Here is a 17,335-nt window from a genome sequence, read left to right on the forward strand (position 1 = left end):
CAAGGTCCAGTGGGGGGGAGGGGAGGCAAGAGAGGAAGTCCACTGCACTAGAGAGTTCTGAGGACTTGGGGAGGTTTTGTAGTCAATTTGGAAGTCAGTGTTGTGATAAAGCGAGAGGTTTGAAAGCAGTGGAGTTGGGTTGGGGATTTAGCTCAGTGATAAAGCACTTGCCTAGCAAGCATAAGGCCCTGGGTTTGATCCTCAGCTCAAAAAACAAAAAAAAGGAGCTACACTGGAAAATTTATATTCATTTAAAAAATTTAGTTTGCTTCCTCTTGGTTTGTTTATTAGACACAGTCTCACGCATGTTATATCCCGAACTCACTGTATGTGGTGCAGGCTGACCTCTAACTTTGGAAATCCTCCTGTCTCAGTCTCCTGAGTGCAGGAGTTAGAGAAGTGCTGGGGGATGATGAACCCAAGACTTCCTCTATGTTGCCAGGGGCAACAGACCAGGAAACGTCAGGACCAGGATTCTAAGCTGGGAGTTTCTGGTTCCAAGGCCCCTCTCTGCTCCTGACCACAGGGTACCCCACAAGTTAGACACTCTGCTAAGGGAACTTACCTTTCTGGAGGAGGGTATGGGAGGGGAAGGTGGGGGGAGGAGGCATGAATGAGAGGGGGATCTGTGGTTGGTGTGTAAAATGAATAAAAAAAAAAGATTTACAGCTGGCCTGACCTGAGGATTTTTCCTTTAAATACTAATAAAAATGTCTTTTCTTCTTCTTTGGTTTTTCGAGACAGGGTTTCTCTGTAGGTTTGGAGCCTGTCCTGGACTAGCTCTGTAGACCAGGCTGGCCTCGACCTCACATAGATCTGCCTGTCTCTGCCTCTTGAGTGCTGGGATTACAGGCGTGTGCCACCACCACCTGGGCAGTTACCTCTTTTTTAATCCCCTCAGAGCTGAGGACCAAACCCAGGGCCTTGAGCTTGCTAGGCAAGCGCTCTACCACTGACCCCAAAATTGTCAAACTTTAAAAATAAATAAATTAATTAATAAATAAGGGGGCTGGAGAGATGGTTCGGCAGTTAAGAGCACTATTTACTCTTCCAGAGGACCTGGGTTCAATTCCCAGCACCCACATGGCAGCTTACAACTGTCTATAACTCTAGTTCCAGGGGACCGATGCACATCAAATCAAATCAAATAAATTAAATAAAAAAGGGCCAGAGGGCTAGGAGTATGGTTAAGTGGTAGAGAACTTGCTTGAGGCCCTGAGTTCAAGTCTTAGTACAAAAAAAAAAAAAAAAAAAAAAAAAGGTGCTGGCATCAAAGGTGTGCACCACCACCACCACCACCACCACCACCACCACCACCACCACAGCTCCGCTCAGCTGGGCCTTTCTATGAGACAAGGTCACATTCAGCCTAGGCTGGCCTCAAACTTGCTATGTTAATAGAGGATATCCTTGAACGCCTGATCCTCCTGGCCCTCATCCGTAAGTGCCAGAATTACCTCTGGTGAGGGGCTTTTATTGCTAATATAAATTGATTATAGAAAACTTGGGAATTCTAAAGAGAAAATAAAGATTGTCTCTTGCCAAAAATAAATACTATTAACACTTTGTAATATATTCATTCAGCCTTTTTTTTGGGGGGGGTTCACACAACACATGCACTTTTCTTCAAATTAGGATTCCTTCTAAAAATAGTTTTTCTTGTGACAAGATATTATGTATATTTTTGTATGACGGTAAATCTAGTGTCTATAACAATTTGTTAGCGATGTAACACTAATATGCATAAAGATAGATCAAGGTTATGAATATGGGGCTCAGGGGTCGGGGCTCACTTACCATCCAGGAGGCACTGGGTTTCATCCTGAGTGCCACATTAACCCAGTAGTACACTCCTGTAATCCCGGTACTTAGGAGGGAAAGATGGGAAGATCACAAGTTCAAAGTCATCCTGGGCTACACAGTGAGTTCAGTGCCAGCCTGGGAGGCATGAGACCTTGTTTCAAATAAAGAAAGGCTGTGGTGGCGCACGCCTTCAATCCCAGCACTCGGAGGCAGAGGCAGGCGGATCTCTGTGAGTTCGAGGCCAGCCTGGTCTACAGAGCAAGTTCCAGGACAGCCAGGGCTGTTACAGAGAAACCCTGTCTCGAAAACAAAAGCAAATAAATAAATAAATAGATAGATAGATAGATAAATAAATAGATAAATAGATAGATAGATAGATAGATAGATAGAGAAACCCTGTCTCGAAAACAAAAGCAAATAAATAAATAAATAGATAGATAGATAGATAAATAAATAAATAGATAAATAGATAAACAAACAAACAAACAAACAAATAAATAAATAAACCAAAAAAAACAAAACCAGAAAGAAAAGAAAAAGTAAGGCAGGGGGATGACTCATCATATAAAAGCTACGCAATCCCGATGACCTAAATTCGGTGTGGTGGTGGACGTCTGTAATCCCGGCATTCCAAGGGTGAACTGGAATACCAGAGAATCCTCCAGAAAACCCTCAGCCAGCTAATCCGAGGTACAGAGCACAGCAGCAGAAACAAGAGAAACCCAGCCTTGAAAAAGCTCTCGCCCCTGGAGGGCCTGGCGGCTCGCACCGCCCTCCCAGAAAGCAGAAGCCTGCAAGAGCCTCTGAGTCGCCGGGCGGTGGTGGCACACGCCTGTAATCCCAGCACTCGGGAGGCAGAGCCAGGCGGATCTCTGTGAGTTCGAGGCCAGCCTGGGCTACAGAGTGAGTTCCAGGAAAGGTTCCAAAGCCGCACAGAGAAACCCTGTCTTAAAGGAAGAAAAAAAAAAAAAAAAAGAACCAGAGTCTCCCTCCGTGTTGGATACCAGACTAGGCAGCATAGCAACAGGATGACATCTTTTTAAAAAAGGACCAAAATTACCGACTGTTCTCCGAACATTTCCTGGACGCAAATCGCGGTGCAGTGCCATGGGTGTGTGCAGGCAGCGTCTCCATAGGTGGCTGCCCGTTTCGGGAGCACGCCCGTCAGAAGGCACTAAGCCACGCTGTCTTCCTACTTCCTCTTTTCCGTTCTTGGAAGTCAAAGAGAAACCTCAGAATGGGATCCACAGCAGTCTTCTACAAAAGGCAGGCGAGCTTTGTAGCGGATTTTTTTTTCCCTCCGTTATGAACCACCAGGACCCGTTGCCGGTCTCCTCCCCGCCTCTCCCGGAGCCACCTTGGGCCCTGCCTGAGTGGTTTGCTGTTGACTTTTGACTTTGTTGTTTTCTTTCTGTAGTGTGGGCCAGTACCAGACAGGCCAGTGGTCTATACCTGAGCCGTGCCCCGAGGCTTTTAGTCTGTCTGGTTGTTTGTATATGTGTACTCAGTGGGAGTTTTGGTTGGTTGGTTGTTCGGGGCGTGTATTTTGTTTGTATTTTGTGACCATCTAACTGGATAGCCTAGGCTGACCTTGCACACTGCCTCTCCTTGCCTCCATGTACCTAGTCCCGGGAATGCCCAATTTACTAAGCATTTTGTAACGAAAAGCCTGGTTGCTACCTTGAATTGTGAGGCCATTGTCCTACCAGCAGAGACCCCTGTGCTGCTGGACCCATGACTTTGACTCTCTGCAAATACAAGCTGGGGAATGTGTCCCTTGAGCGGGATGGTAACTGTTGGTTCCTTAAGGGGTTCTCTCAGCAGCTGGGATGACAGCTCTTCACACTCCTGAAGGCCTGGAAGGCCTGTGTGGCCGGCCTCCTGATGGGCTGAGGTGGTTCCCCTCTGACCTGAGTTTTCCCTAGCCTCAGTTAGTGAGCTGTGGTGCTTGGTCACTGGCCCTGGGTGTGGAGCATCTCCTGTTCTCTCCTTGTCGGGTTCCACAGGCCTCAGCACCTACACTTGTCAGGGCTGATGGTACCTGGGGCAGGAAGCAAGGATTCACCACTACTGTGCACCTTTGGCAAAGAGCACAGCTCTTTTATGGGTCAGAAAGCAAATCTAAATATTAGGGGGAAATATTGGGGTTGAAGAGATGGCTCAGCGTTTAAGAGCACCGGCTGCTCTTGCAGAGGGCCCTCAGCACCTACAGGGCAGCTCACAAACACCTGTGACTCCAGTTCCAGGGGAGCTGATGCCCTCTCCTGGCCTCTGCCTGCACCAGGCACATAAGTGGTGCACAGACAGACATGCAGACAGAACGGTCTTACACATAAAACGATAAACAATTGATTCTGTAGAACTAATAGTCAATAGTGCTCTATGGTCGTTTCTGCAAACTAAATGGGTCCTATTCAAAAACCATGAAGCCCAAAGCTGTGTATCTCGTACTTACATCCATGCATCCTATGGAAATAATGAGGTATATTTGGGTAGTAAAATGCAGTACATTGTTTTATTAGTGAGGCTGTTGTGAGGTCATGTGGCCTAGCAGAGAAAACATGGAAACATTAGCTTTGAAGTCAGTACTGGGTAGCTCTCATAGCTATGTGATCTGTGATCTCAGCTGACACAATATGTCTCTCTGCACATTATCTCTTTTTTTTTTTTTTTTTTTTTTTTTTAGCTGAGGATTGAACCCCCGGGCCTTGTGCTTGCTAGTCAAGCGCTCTACCACTGAGCTAAATCCTCAACCCATATCTCAGATGATGATCTGTAAAGGAAAATTAATATCCTGGATAGCGTACAGATTAAATGACCTTGCCCCTGCCCCTTCAAACAGGGGATTGTATTTAGGGCCTCACATATGCTAGGGAAGCATTCTACTGCTGAGCTGTATCAAATGATGTAATCCATGTACAGTGCCTGCCACATGGGAGACACATGCTACGTGAAGCTTAGCTTGCAGTCTTGTCTGGCGCTCTGTAGACTAGCCAGACTGCACTCATCTTGAGAGTACATTCTGGGACTGGAGAGCTGGCTCCATGGTTAGCAGTGTGTGCTGCTCCCACAGAGGCCCTGGGTTCAGTTCCCGGCACCAACCACATCAGGCAGCTGTTTGTTACTCCAGTGCCAGGAGATCTAACACCCTCTTCTAGCCTCTTCCAGGACACACACATCCCCAAACACACACACAGAGCAAACATGCATGCACAAGGACTTGCAGATGGATAAAAATCTTTAAAAATATTTTTTAATAAAAAAAAAACACTTGCCACAAGTGGTTTTTCACATAAAGGACCTTTTAAACTCCATTTGATGACAATATATGTTCCAGGTTTTTGTTTGTTTTAGAGTTGGGGTCTTCTTTTTTGTTGTTGTTTTTTTGTTGTTGTTTTGGTTCTTACTTTTTTTTTTTTTTTTTTTTTGGTTTGTTTTTTTGTTTTTGTTTTTTTTGAGACAGGGTTTCTCTGCGTAGCTTTGTGCCTTTCCTGGATCTCGCTTGGTAGCCCAGGCTGGCCTCGAACTCACAGAGATCCGCCTGCCTCTGCCTCCCGAGTGCTGGGATTAAAGGCGTGCACCACCACCACCAGGTTCTTACTTTTTTGAGACAGGGTCTCTCTGTGTAACCCTGACTGGTCTGGAATTCATTATATAGACCAAGGTAGCCTCAATTCATAGACATCTGCCTGCCTTTGCCTCTCAAATGCTGGGGTTAAAGGTGTGTCCCCCTAATAGTAAGGGTCTTCTTGTGTAGCTCAGGCTTGCCTTAAACTTGAAATCCCCCAGCCTCAGCTTCCTTAGTGTTCAAATTACCGATAAGGGTCACCACACCTCTTTAAAAGGAATTCTCAGATTAAGATTATCTCGTGACTCACCTGGATGGCTCAAACCTGCCACCCCACCTACTGGAAGTGGGTGGGGCACTGAAACAAGAGGCTTTCAAATTCAAGGGCAGCCTGGGCTACTTACAGAGAGTCTGTCTCAAAATAACTATTTCCACGGGAAGAGTTAGGATTCTTCTCCAAGTAGTGGAGTCCTTGCCTAGCAGGTAAAAAGCCCTGGGGTCCTTGATATCACCAATGGGGGCAGAGAGAGGGAGAAAATAAAGACAGAGTATACCTCAGCGGGGGAGGTCTTCCTTACCACCACAAGGCCCTTGGTGTGATTCCCAGAGCTACCATAGAAAAGAGAACACTCCAGAGTCATCTTCATGGTCATATGAAACACAAAGTCCCAAGGCACGAACTGCCAAGTCAGGTGTCTACAGGGGCTAGGCAGGTGGCATGATGGGTTAGAGTCAGGGGGAGCCCTTAGAACCATAGGGATGGTGGTAAAGTGGAGAACAGAGCTGTGGAGAGAGGCACCTGCTGGCCACTCTGTAAGGACCTTGCCCCACCAAAATGTTGGGCTACCTTATGGAAACTCTGAATTTTTCTTTTTTGTTTTGGTTTGGTGTTTTTTTGTTTTTGTTTTTGTTTTTTGTTTTTGTTTTTTTTTTTTTTTTGGCGCGGGGGGGTGGGGGGGGGGATGTTTGTTTGCTTTTCATTTTCGGTTTTTCCAGACAGCCTTTCTCTGATTAGTCCTGGCTGTCCTGAAACACTGTGTAGCCTTGCCTGACCTTGAACTCACAGAGATCGGCCTGTCTCTGCTTCCTGAGTGCTGAGATTAAAGGTGTGTGCCAGCTGGGACCTCTGATTTTTCAAAAGAAGCCAACCATTTAGATTTTTGTTTAATTGTGAAAAAAATCCAGCTTTAAGATTTTTGAAAGAAAAAAATGTATGTTTATGTGTGTGTGCCTGTATGAGTTTATGTACATCACATGCATCAGGTGCCCTCAAGGTCAGAAGAGGGCACCATTGGGGGACTGAGAACCAAACTCAGGTCCTCTGCCTGGGCAGCGTGTCGCTGAACCACAGAGCCGGCCCTCCAGCTCCAAACTCCAACTTTCAAAACCACCTTTAACCAAATGGAGCCCGTTGATCGGAGGAGGCCAGGGTGCATGTTTGGACCGTCTCACCTGACCCTGTGTCACTTAACTTTCTTCTTGGGGTAACCCTGGGCTCTCATGAAAAACCTACCAAGTATCCCTCAGAAAGGGCTCTCTGAGCCAGGCCGTAGAGGCTGGTTAAAACCCCAGCGCTCAGAGGCAGAAGCAGGCGGTAGACACAGATCTAGCACTGAGCTACAATCCCATCCTTTTCTTCACTTTCTAGAAAATTTGAGACAAATGAGTGTAGAGGTGCACACCTTTAATCCCAGCACTCAGGAAACAGAGGCAGGAGGATCTCTGTGAGTTCGAGGTCAGCCTGGTCTACAGAGCGAGTTCCAGGACAGCCAATGGTACACAGAGACCCTGTCTCAAAACACAAACAAAAACAACCCCCCCCCAAAAAAAAAAACCCAAAAAATAAAAATCCACAAAGGGCTCTCTGAAAATTAATATTTTGTAGCAAATATATGGATTAAGCAGAGAGCTCTGTACTCCAGCAGGAGGTGAGTGAAATTTGCTCCTCATCAAGATGAGGGCCATTGCTTTTCACACAGTGTCAAATACCAGGCCAGCGAGAGGACTTTGGGAACACTGGCAAGTCAGGACCTTGGCGGTCCCTGGCTCTGACTGCTTGCTTAAACAGAACCACTCAGGAGCCCTTGATTCCTTTTTAAGAAACAGCTTCCTCAAGATGTAATTCACACGCCATACAATTTACCCACTTAGAGTGCACAACTCTGTGGTCTGGGGCAGTCATGGGCTGTGCAGCCATCACTACAACCTAATTTTAGAACTCTTTAGGAAGTTGCCTTGAAGAGAGCCTCAAACCCAGTAGCAGGCACTCCCCTTCCCCGAAAGCCTTGGCAACCGCTGGTCTCCGGCTCTGGTTATCTCATAATCATGTGGGCTGTGTACTTTCTGTGTCTGCCTTCATTCATACAATGAAACATTTTATCTTCATAGCTTGTATTAGTCTCCACTCCTCTGTGTATGTGTGCATGCAAGTATGAACGTGTGTGTGTGTGTGTGTGTGTGTGTGTGTGTGTGTGTGTGTTCACGTATGGATCTACATACACATGTGCATAGAGGCCCGAGGTCCACCTGGTGTGTTCATCACAAGTGTCCTTGCTTGCTGAGACAGGGCCTCTCACTAGCTGGGGGCTTGCTTGCTGATTGGGCTCAGCTAGCTGGCCATCTGGCAGTGACCCTCTGGCCTCACTTCCCCAGCACTGGGACTACAAACACACTCTACCAGGCCTGCTTTTTACATGAACTCTGGCCCTCGAGGTTCCGGGCCAAGATTTCACCGTCTCCCCAGCCCTCACTCGCCATGACTGCCGGGTAATCCTTAACTGTGGCAAGCCTGGTGGCGGGCCTATAAACCCAAGTACTTGGAAGGGTGAGCTAAGAGGTTCACAAAAATTCCAGGCCAGCCTCAATAGCTTTGTGAGTGAGACCTTGTCTCAAAAAGACTAATTTTTACAGGGAGAGAAGGGGCAGTTGAGACAGGGTCTGTCTCTATGTAACCCTGGTTGTCCTGAAACTCACTCTGTAGACCAGGCTGGTCTTGAACTCACAAAGATCCTCCTGCTGCTGTTTCCTGAGTGCTGGGATTAAAGGTGTGCACCACTACACCCATTTGTCTCAAAATTTTTTAGGAAGTGAAGAAAAGAATGGATTCTAGCTCGTCAGTGCTAGATCTGTGTCTACTGAGTGGAAGGCCCTTGGCTCAATCCCCAGTGAAAAAACAACCAAAAACCTCACAGGCATGGTAGCTCGTCTTTAATCTCAGCATTCCATAGGCAGAGGCAGGTGGATCTCTGTGAGTTTGAGGCCAGTCTGGTCTACATAGTCAGCTAGAAGCCAACCAGGCCTCCCTGAAGACCCTGTCTCAAAAATAATAACAAAAGGGGGGGGGGCTGGGGTGGTTAAGAGCACTTGGCATCCCCATGACAGCTCAAAACCATCTGTAACTCTAATTCCAGGGGATCCATCGCCCTCTTCCAGCCTCTGAGGGCACCAGGTACACATGTGATGCACCGGTGTACATGCAGGTAAAACGCCTAGACCCATACAAATAAAAAATGGGGGTTGGGGATTCAGCTCAGTGGGAGAGCTTGCCTAGCAAGCGCAAGACCCTGGGTTCCATCCTCAGATTCCCCCCCCCCCCAAAAAAAGAAGAAGGGACACACAAATCAAATCAGCTGAAAAAAGATCCAACTGTATGGATATATCACATTTTATTGTTTATCAGCTCTTTAGCTGATGGACAGGGGAATTGTGTTCACCTTGGAATGTATTACAAAAAATACTGCAGTGAGCCGGGCGGTGGTGGCGCATGTCTTTAATCCCAGCACTCGGGAGGCAGAGGCAGGTGGATCTCTGTGAGTTGGAGGCCAGCCTGGTCTCCAAGGCGAGTTCCAGGAAACCCTGTCTCGAAAAACCAAAAAAAAAAAAAAAAAAAAAAAAAACCCAACCAACAACAACAACAACAACAAAAACCACTGCAGTGAACACTGATGTGCAAGTTTTTGTGTGAACGTGTTTATTGCTCCCTGGAGAGGAGTTGCCAGGTCCAGGCTAACTCTGTGTGTCCAGCCTTCTGAGAAACAGCTTTGACTCTTCGCCGAAGCCCCTCCATCATTTGTCTACCCATCAGCAGTCTGTAAGGATTCTAGTTCCTCGGCATGCTCGCCCAAACTTGCTGGTGCCTCTTTTTTTTTTATTATGGCGACCTTTGTGTGGAAGCAGACATTTATACTCAGAAATGTATGGCCCTCGGTTTGCGACCTTGGGACTGAAACTCCTGACAGAAAGGGGGGAAGAAAGACTCGCTGTGACTTACTTGCAGTTGAACCCTTCCTTCTGTCCATCTGAGACGGGGAGGCCTGGCAGAGCTCCTGAGCTCCCGGCTGGAGAAACTGAGCAAAGAGTTGTTCATATCTGAGAACATGCTAGGGTCAGGAGACAGGCCAGACCCTTCAAAGGCTGGCCCCCAGAAACCTGGTTCCACCATCTATACCCCACTTCCGAAAGCTCCCGGCCTCCCAACAAGGTGCCCCCAGCTAGCGAACAGAAGCCTGTGGGTCCTTGTGCAATCAAACCCTAATGGGCACGTTTGATAGGGAAGCTAGGTTGGTATGTTGATGTGATTTCTCAGGTCAAACCCTGCAAAGAATGAGCTTTCCTGAATGTATTGTTTTATGTCTTATTAAAATAAAATAAAATTTAAGTTTGTCCCATGTGTGCATGCATGTGCATGCACAAGTATGCCGGTACAACAGTAATAGCGCACATATATGCGCAGGTCAGAGGACAACTTTGCTTCCTTCCACTATGGGTTCTGGGGATTGAACTCAGTCAGGCTTATGCAGTGAGTGTTGTACTTGCTGAGTCTTCTCGTAAGCCCTTTCCTGAGCCTGAATTACTGTTTTGTTGGGATTTTTGCTGAGGTCCTCCCCCAACCATCGTGACCACTGGTCTTAGACTAACCCTATATCAATAATCTCAAGAAAGACCTGGGCCAGCAAGATGGCTTGTGGGTAAGGGTGCTTGCTGATGGTGGGAGCTGGGACCCACCTCATGAAAGGACTGACTCATGAAAGAAGAAGGGACACACAAATCAAATCAGCTGAAAAAAGATCCAACTGTATGGATATATCACATTTTATTGTTTATCAGCTCATTAGCTGATGGACAGGGGAATTGTGTTCACCTTGGAATGTATTACAAAAAATACTGCAGTGAGCGAGGCGGTGGTGGCGCATGTCTTTAATCCCAGCACTCGGGTGGCAGAGGCAGGCGGATCTCTGTGAGTTCGAGGCCATCCTGGTCTACAGGACAGGCTCCAAAGCTACAGAGAAACCTTGTCTTGAAAAAACAAACATGCAAAAAAACCCAACATTTTTTAAATTTAAGGCCTGGTCTTCTCTCCCTTACTAACCAGTGAAATATTCTACCTTAGGGAAAGTCACCGTATGAATAGCTTCGGTGCTGCCCACAGCTGATGCCCCAGAAAGGCACACCTGCAAAGCACATGCCCATTGAAGCGCTGGAGCAGCTCAGGAGGGCTCCAGGTCCCCCCACAGCTGACCCTGGGCCAGGTCCCTCTCTCCTCTTGTTTCAAGTCTGTCTCTGTGCATCCACTTAATGAAACATCCTTTCCTGATAGAGGTGGTAGCAGTACCCTAAAAATGAGAGATTGCAAAGGCCTCGGTAGCTACCAGAGGCCTGTGTGTGAGAAGTTGTGGTGTAGGTGGGGATGGAAGGCAGGGTGCTTTCTTCTAAACAGCATTCCACAAAGGACTGTTTTAATCTTTTCCTTCCACCTCTGGTGTAAGCACTTGAATATGTCTAAGCGCAAAGTAAATGTTAAAACTGGGCATGGTAGCATGCACCTCTAATCCCAATGCTAAAAGGGTAGAGACAGGAGATTGCAAGTGTGAGCTAGTCTAGGCTACATAATTCTGTCCCACAGAAATGAGGATGAAGGGAGTTCACAAATAATATGGTAACATACTATGACTGAGAGATGCTAATCATATGTAGTATTTTTAAAAATAATTTATTTTTTATTTTATGTGCATTGGTGTTTTGCTTGCATGTATGTTTACGTAAGGGTGTAGAATCCCCTGGAACTGGAGTTACAGGCAGTTGCTGGGAATTGAACCCAGGTCCTCTGGAAGAGCAGTCAGTCAGTGCTCTTCACTGTTGAGCCGCCTCTCCAGCCCCTCTAGTGTTTTTAACTTAACAAGTTTCAGGGTTAGAGAGCTGGCCCAGTGGTTAAGAGTACTTGTTGCTCTTGCAGTGGACCACTGAAGCAGGACTTCAGCTCCAGCATCATATTGGCTCAAAATCATCTGTGATCTCAGTTCTAGGAGATCCAGCATCCTCTTCTGGCCCCCTGAGGGCACCAGGCATACACATGGTGCACAGACATATGTGCATTCAAACATTCATGCACATAAAAATAAAACTAAATAGAACTTTCTTAAAAAGAGAGTATAAAAGGGCTGTAGAGATGGCTCCAGGGTTGAAAGCACTGACTGCTTTTTCCAGAGGACCCTGGTTCAAATCTCCACTCCCACACTGCAGCACACAACCATCTGAAACTCCAGTCCCAGGGCACCCATCCGGCATCAGACACCAAGCACACATGTAGTACATAGGCACACATTCAGGCACAACACTCACATACATTAAAAAACAAACAAACAAACAAACAAAAAAAACCACTTTTTTTTTTTTTAAAGAAAATACTTTTTTTTTTTTTTTTTAAAGAGAGAGAGAGTATAAAAATCTTCACTTGGCTCCGGGTAGTGGTGGTGCATTCTTTAATCCCAGCACTCAGGAGGCAGAGGTAGGCAGATCTCTGTGAGTTTGAAGCCAGCCTGGTTTACAGAGTGAGATCCAGAACAGCCAGGATTGTTACACAGAGAAAAACCCTGCCTAAAAAAAAAAAAAAAAAAAATTAAATTAAAAAAGAACCAAACAAAGAAACAATCAAACAAAAATCTTCACTTGGCCAGGCAAGGTATGGAACACGTACAATCCCAACACTTGGGAGGTGGAGGCAGAGGGACCAGCAGGAGTTCAAGGCTAGTACAAACACAAAACAACCCCCTCCCCAAACAAATCTCCACATGCAAGAATTTTGTTTGCTTTTTCAAGACAGGGTTTTTCTCTGCAGTCCTGACTGTTCTGGATCTTGTTCTGTAGCCCAGGCTGGCCTCGAACTCACAGAGATCCGCCTGGCTCTGCCTCCCTAGGGCTGGGATTAAAGGTGTGTGCCACCCCTGCCCGGCTGCACCCTGACTCTTCCTTTTGTCTTTTCAATGATGCAGAGCCAAGGAGCAAACAAGAAAACAGCTAAGTCCCCTCCACCTCTCCGCTCAACCGTGGAGTCTCACCCTTTCCCTCCGTCCTTTCTCCTCTACTTTCTGTCTTTCTCTTTCGGTTTTTGTTTTTTTTTGGTTTTTTTTTTATTTGTTTGTTTGGTTTAGTTTTAGCGTTTTGTTTTTTGTTTGTTTTGTTTTGTTTGTTTGTTTCTAGACAGGGTTTCTGTGTGGCCTTGGCTGCCCTGGAACTCACTCAGTAGCCCAGGCTGGCCTTGAACTCAGAGATCCACCTGTCTGCCCCGAGTGCTGAGATTAAAGGTGTGCGCCACCACGCCCCCTGGACGACTTCCTTTTTTCAGCTTCATCTCGGGCTCAGCCGGTGGGATTTACGTTGTCAAGGTTGGGCTACAAGCACTTTTACCACAGCGGAGTGCGCCAGGCCAAATAGGCATTTATCACAGAAAACTGAAAGTGCGTGCTTACAGGTACTTTTCAAGGGGTTGGGGGTGTAGCTCAGTGGTAGAGCGCTTGCCTAGCAAGCACAAGGCCCTGGGTTCGATCCTCAGCTCCAACAAAACAAAAGAAAAAAAAAAGTACTTTTCAAGCAGGCTGTGATGGCCCATTCCTTTAATCCCATATCTCTGGAGGCCGAGGCAGGAGAAGCTCTTGAGTTCCGGGCCAGCCTGGTCTATATAATGAGTTCCTGGGCAGCTGGGGCTGTTAGAGAGATGATCCTGTCTCAAAAAAAGAAATACAAACAGCTCCCAACAGGCTTTGGAAACTTAATCTTCATGAGGGAGGAAACAAGGCAAAATTCGGACAAACTTGGGTGACTCCTCCATTAGCCGAAGGGTAGATTGTCTCTGAAGGAAAGCGTCCTGAAGCAGGTCGGTGGACTCTTGTTTTCTTTACCCATTTCTGAAAAGCGAATGAAGAGTGAGCCAGAGCACATCATGAGAGCAACTGTACTGAGATCTCAGGTGGCTCGGGGAGACACAACTCCAGCCCCACTCTGGGGCAGTTGAGGCAAGAGGATCCCTGTTCGAGGCCAGCCTGGTCTAAAGAGCTAGCTCCAGGATATCCAGGGCTCCACAGAGAAACCCTGTCTCCAAAAACAGGAAAGAAGAAAGGAATGTAGGAGAAAATAAGGGAGGGAGGGAACAGCTGCCACCTAGCCTCCACATATAGGCTGGTGCACATGCACTCACATACCCAATAATAATAATAAATTAAAAATAAAAGCCAGGCAGTGGTGGCGCACGCCTTTAATCCCAGCACTTGGGAGGCAGAGGTAGCTGGATCTCTGTGAGTTCGAGGTCAGCCTGGTCTACAGAGCAAGTTCCAGGACAGCCAGATACATAGAGAAATTCTGTCTCGAAACAACAAACATATATATAAAATTATATATGTCTATATTAGAGAAACACTCATACATAAATACACACATACACATCTTTCTTTGTCTTCATTATTATTATTATTTAATATTTTATTTTATGTGTATGCCACACATACTGGTGTTTTGCCAGTTTGTATGTCTGTGTCTCACATGCATACCTGGTACCCTCACAGGCCAGAGGAAGATATTGTGACCCTGGAACCGGACTTCTAGGTGATTGTAAGCTGCTGTGTGGAAGCTACGAGAATAGCCTGTGTCCTCTGGAAGAGCAGCCATTGGTCTTAACCACCGAGCGATAGCCCTGCCTCTTCATTTTTGTTATTCTATCTGTCTGTCTGTTTTTGAGAGAGAGAGAGAGAGAGAGAGAGAGAGAGAGAGAGAGAGAGAGAGAGAGAGTGTCTCACTGTGTGGCCTTGGCTGGCCTAGAGCTTCTTTAAGCAGGCTGGTATCAAATACATAGAGACCAGCCTGCCTCTACCTCCTGAGTGCTGGGATTAAAGATCCAGGCCTCATTTTTAAATTACAGGAATGGGGTTCACTTAGTATCTATGCTCTGTCTGAGTATAACAACATATTATTTATTATATTCTCCTGTCTTCTGATTTAAAAAGACATGACACTTAGACACAAAGATGGAAAAGAAAAATTAAAATAATGCACCATAAGTACTCACCCCACGACTAATTCATTTGTGTCCAACACACCTAATTTGAGCATGCACTACCTGCCAGGCACTGTACTAGGTGCCTGGCATCTAAACAGAAGGTGAGTCCCAGCCCAGAAGAGAGAGGCACAGTGTGGGTGGGTCAGGCAGAGCTGCAGTAACTGCCAATCACAGTGAGTTCAGTAATTCATGAGCAGAATATTATGGGATTGTAAAGAAGGAGAGGCACTACATCTGTCCTAGGGATATCAAAGAAGGGAACAGAACGCAGACTCATGAAGGATGCCTGTAATCCCATCCTGATGGAGGCAGAGGCAGAGGTAGAAGGATGGACATCTTTAGATCAGCTTGGGCAGTGCAGTGAGACCTGGTCTCAAAAACAAACAAACAAACAAAAAACAAAACAAAACCAGAAAGGGCTATAACTCTTGGCTAAACATGGTGTTCAGACTTTTCCAGTTAGATAAACTGCCAGTTAGACTTTTCCAGTTAGATAAAAATGATGTGTTCATTTGTGGCTCGTGTGCCACATGGAAGGCAAGAGTGGGCTTCAGCTTTCGAGATCAGGGCTAAGAAGTCTAGTGTAGACTGAACTGTTCTGGGGTTTTGTGTGTTTGCTTGCTTTTTGTTTTGTTTGTTTTGTTTTGTTTTTTGAGCTGAGGCCCGAACCCAGGGCCTTGTGCTTGCTAGGCAAGCGCTCTACCACTGAGCTAAATTTCCAACCCGTCTTGTTTTGTTTTGTTTTGTTTTTTTGGAGACAGGGTTTCTTTGTGTAATCCTGTATCTTGGCTGTCCTGGAACTTACTCTGTAGACCACGTTGGCCTTGAACTCTCAAAAATCCACCTGCCTCTGCCTCCTGAGTCCTGAGATTGAAAGTGTGTGCCACCATGCCCAGCAGATTGTGCATTTTAAAAATATTTATTTTTCATCTTTAATCCCAACACTAGGGAGGCAGAGGCAGGAGGATCTCTGTAAGGCTAGCCTGGTCTACAGAGTGAGTTTCAGGACAGCCAGAGCTACACAGAGAAACTCTGTCTCAAAAAACGAAAATAAATAAATAAATAAAATTTATTTTTAAAACTTCAGTGTGTGTGTGTGTGTGTGTGTGTGTGTGTGTGTGTTGAGCATGTGGGAGGGATTGAACTCAGGGCCTTGGGAAACTGCCACTGACCTAAATCTCCTCTCAAATACAGAAATCAAATCCCTGCTAGTAGAACCCTGCAGATCTCTCCAGTGTGGGATCTTAAAGAAGTGCAGCCCCGACCAGGCAAAGGTCAGTGCTGTTTGCAGCGAAAAACAAAACAAAAAAGAGACAAACAGTGTAACTAGAATTGTGACCTTTCACCTTCACATGAAATTAAAACAGGAAGAAAGCCTCAAGATTAGACGGGAGGCTTCTTAAATTATGGGATGGAAGGGGTCTGCAGGATGCAATTTTAAACTTTAAATAAAAAGTTCTGGTTTGGCCAAGTGGTAGTGGTACACACCTTTAATCCCAGAATGTAGGAGGCAGAGGATTCCATAAGTTCAAGGCCAGCCTGGTCTACAGAGTGAGTTCCAGGACAGCCACAGCTACACAGAAAAACCCTGCATCTAAAAAAACCACAAAAAGAAGAAGAAGAAGAAGGAGAAGAAGAAGAAGAAGAAGAAGAAGAAGAAGAAGAAGAAGAAAGAACAAAAAGAAAAAAAAAACAAAGAAAGAAAGTTCAGGTCAGGCACCACCTTTGGTGGCACATGCCTGGAATCCTAGCTTTCAGAGGCTCATGAGTTAGAGGACAACCTGGGCTACACAGAAGACCCTGTCTCAAAGGCGGGGAGGGTGTCATCCTATGGTTGGAGGTACCACACACACAAATGTTATTAAATGTAATTAAAATAAGAAAACCATCAAACCCTGAGAGGACAAAGAGGCCCGCTTGGGCTACACAGCAAAACCCTGTATCCAAAATGTAAAATGTAATCCTCACAATAAGCCTTGGTGTCTGTTTCAAGGATGAGAAACCTGCTGCACAGGGATGGTAGATTTGAACCTCTGGCTGTTCAACTCCGAAGCCCATTACTTCCTTCCCTTCCTGAACTGGAAACCTCAGGTTTCCTTTCTTGTTGCTCTGTCAACCATTAATTTACCTCCAAGAGTAAACCTCCCACTGTCTACATAACTAGTAGAGTGCGCAGCTGGCCCAGGAACAATGCTGGAGAATATTGACAGTGCTGCATTAGTGGGGATGCTATTGAAAATATTTTAATTATTCTAATACAATCTATATATTTATGTGCATGTTTATACGTATGTAAGCTGCCATGTAAGTGCTGGGAACTGAGCCCAGGTCTCCTGCAGGAGCAGGAGGTGCTTTGAACCAAGAACCATCTCTCCACCCCTCTATTGAGTATTTTATAAGGAACTAAGATGATGCAACAGGACTGAAATTATGTAGAGGTATCTAAAGTACAAAACTTGGTTTGGGCCAGGTGGTGGTGATGGCGCATGCCTTTAATCCCAGCACTTGGGAGGCAAAGGCAGGTGAATCTCGAGGTCTACGGTGAGATCCAGGACAGGCTCCAAAACTACACAGAGAAACCCTGTCTGGAAAAACAAAACAAAAACAAAAAGAAAAGAAAACACACACACACAACTCGG

General features: G+C 46.0%; 1 non-coding gene across 1 annotated transcript; it reads left to right on the forward strand.

Moving 5' to 3' along the window:
- Positions 1-13,132: 13,132 nt before the first annotated feature.
- Trnaa-agc lies at positions 13,133-13,207 on the forward strand. The gene has a single exon. It is a non-coding gene; the product is annotated as a tRNA-Ala (tRNA).
- Positions 13,208-17,335: the final 4,128 nt, after the last annotated feature.

The sequence above is a fragment of the Onychomys torridus genome, chromosome 22, assembly GCF_903995425.1.
Source record: "Onychomys torridus chromosome 22, mOncTor1.1, whole genome shotgun sequence".
NCBI classification, from domain to species: domain Eukaryota; kingdom Metazoa; phylum Chordata; class Mammalia; order Rodentia; family Cricetidae; genus Onychomys; species Onychomys torridus.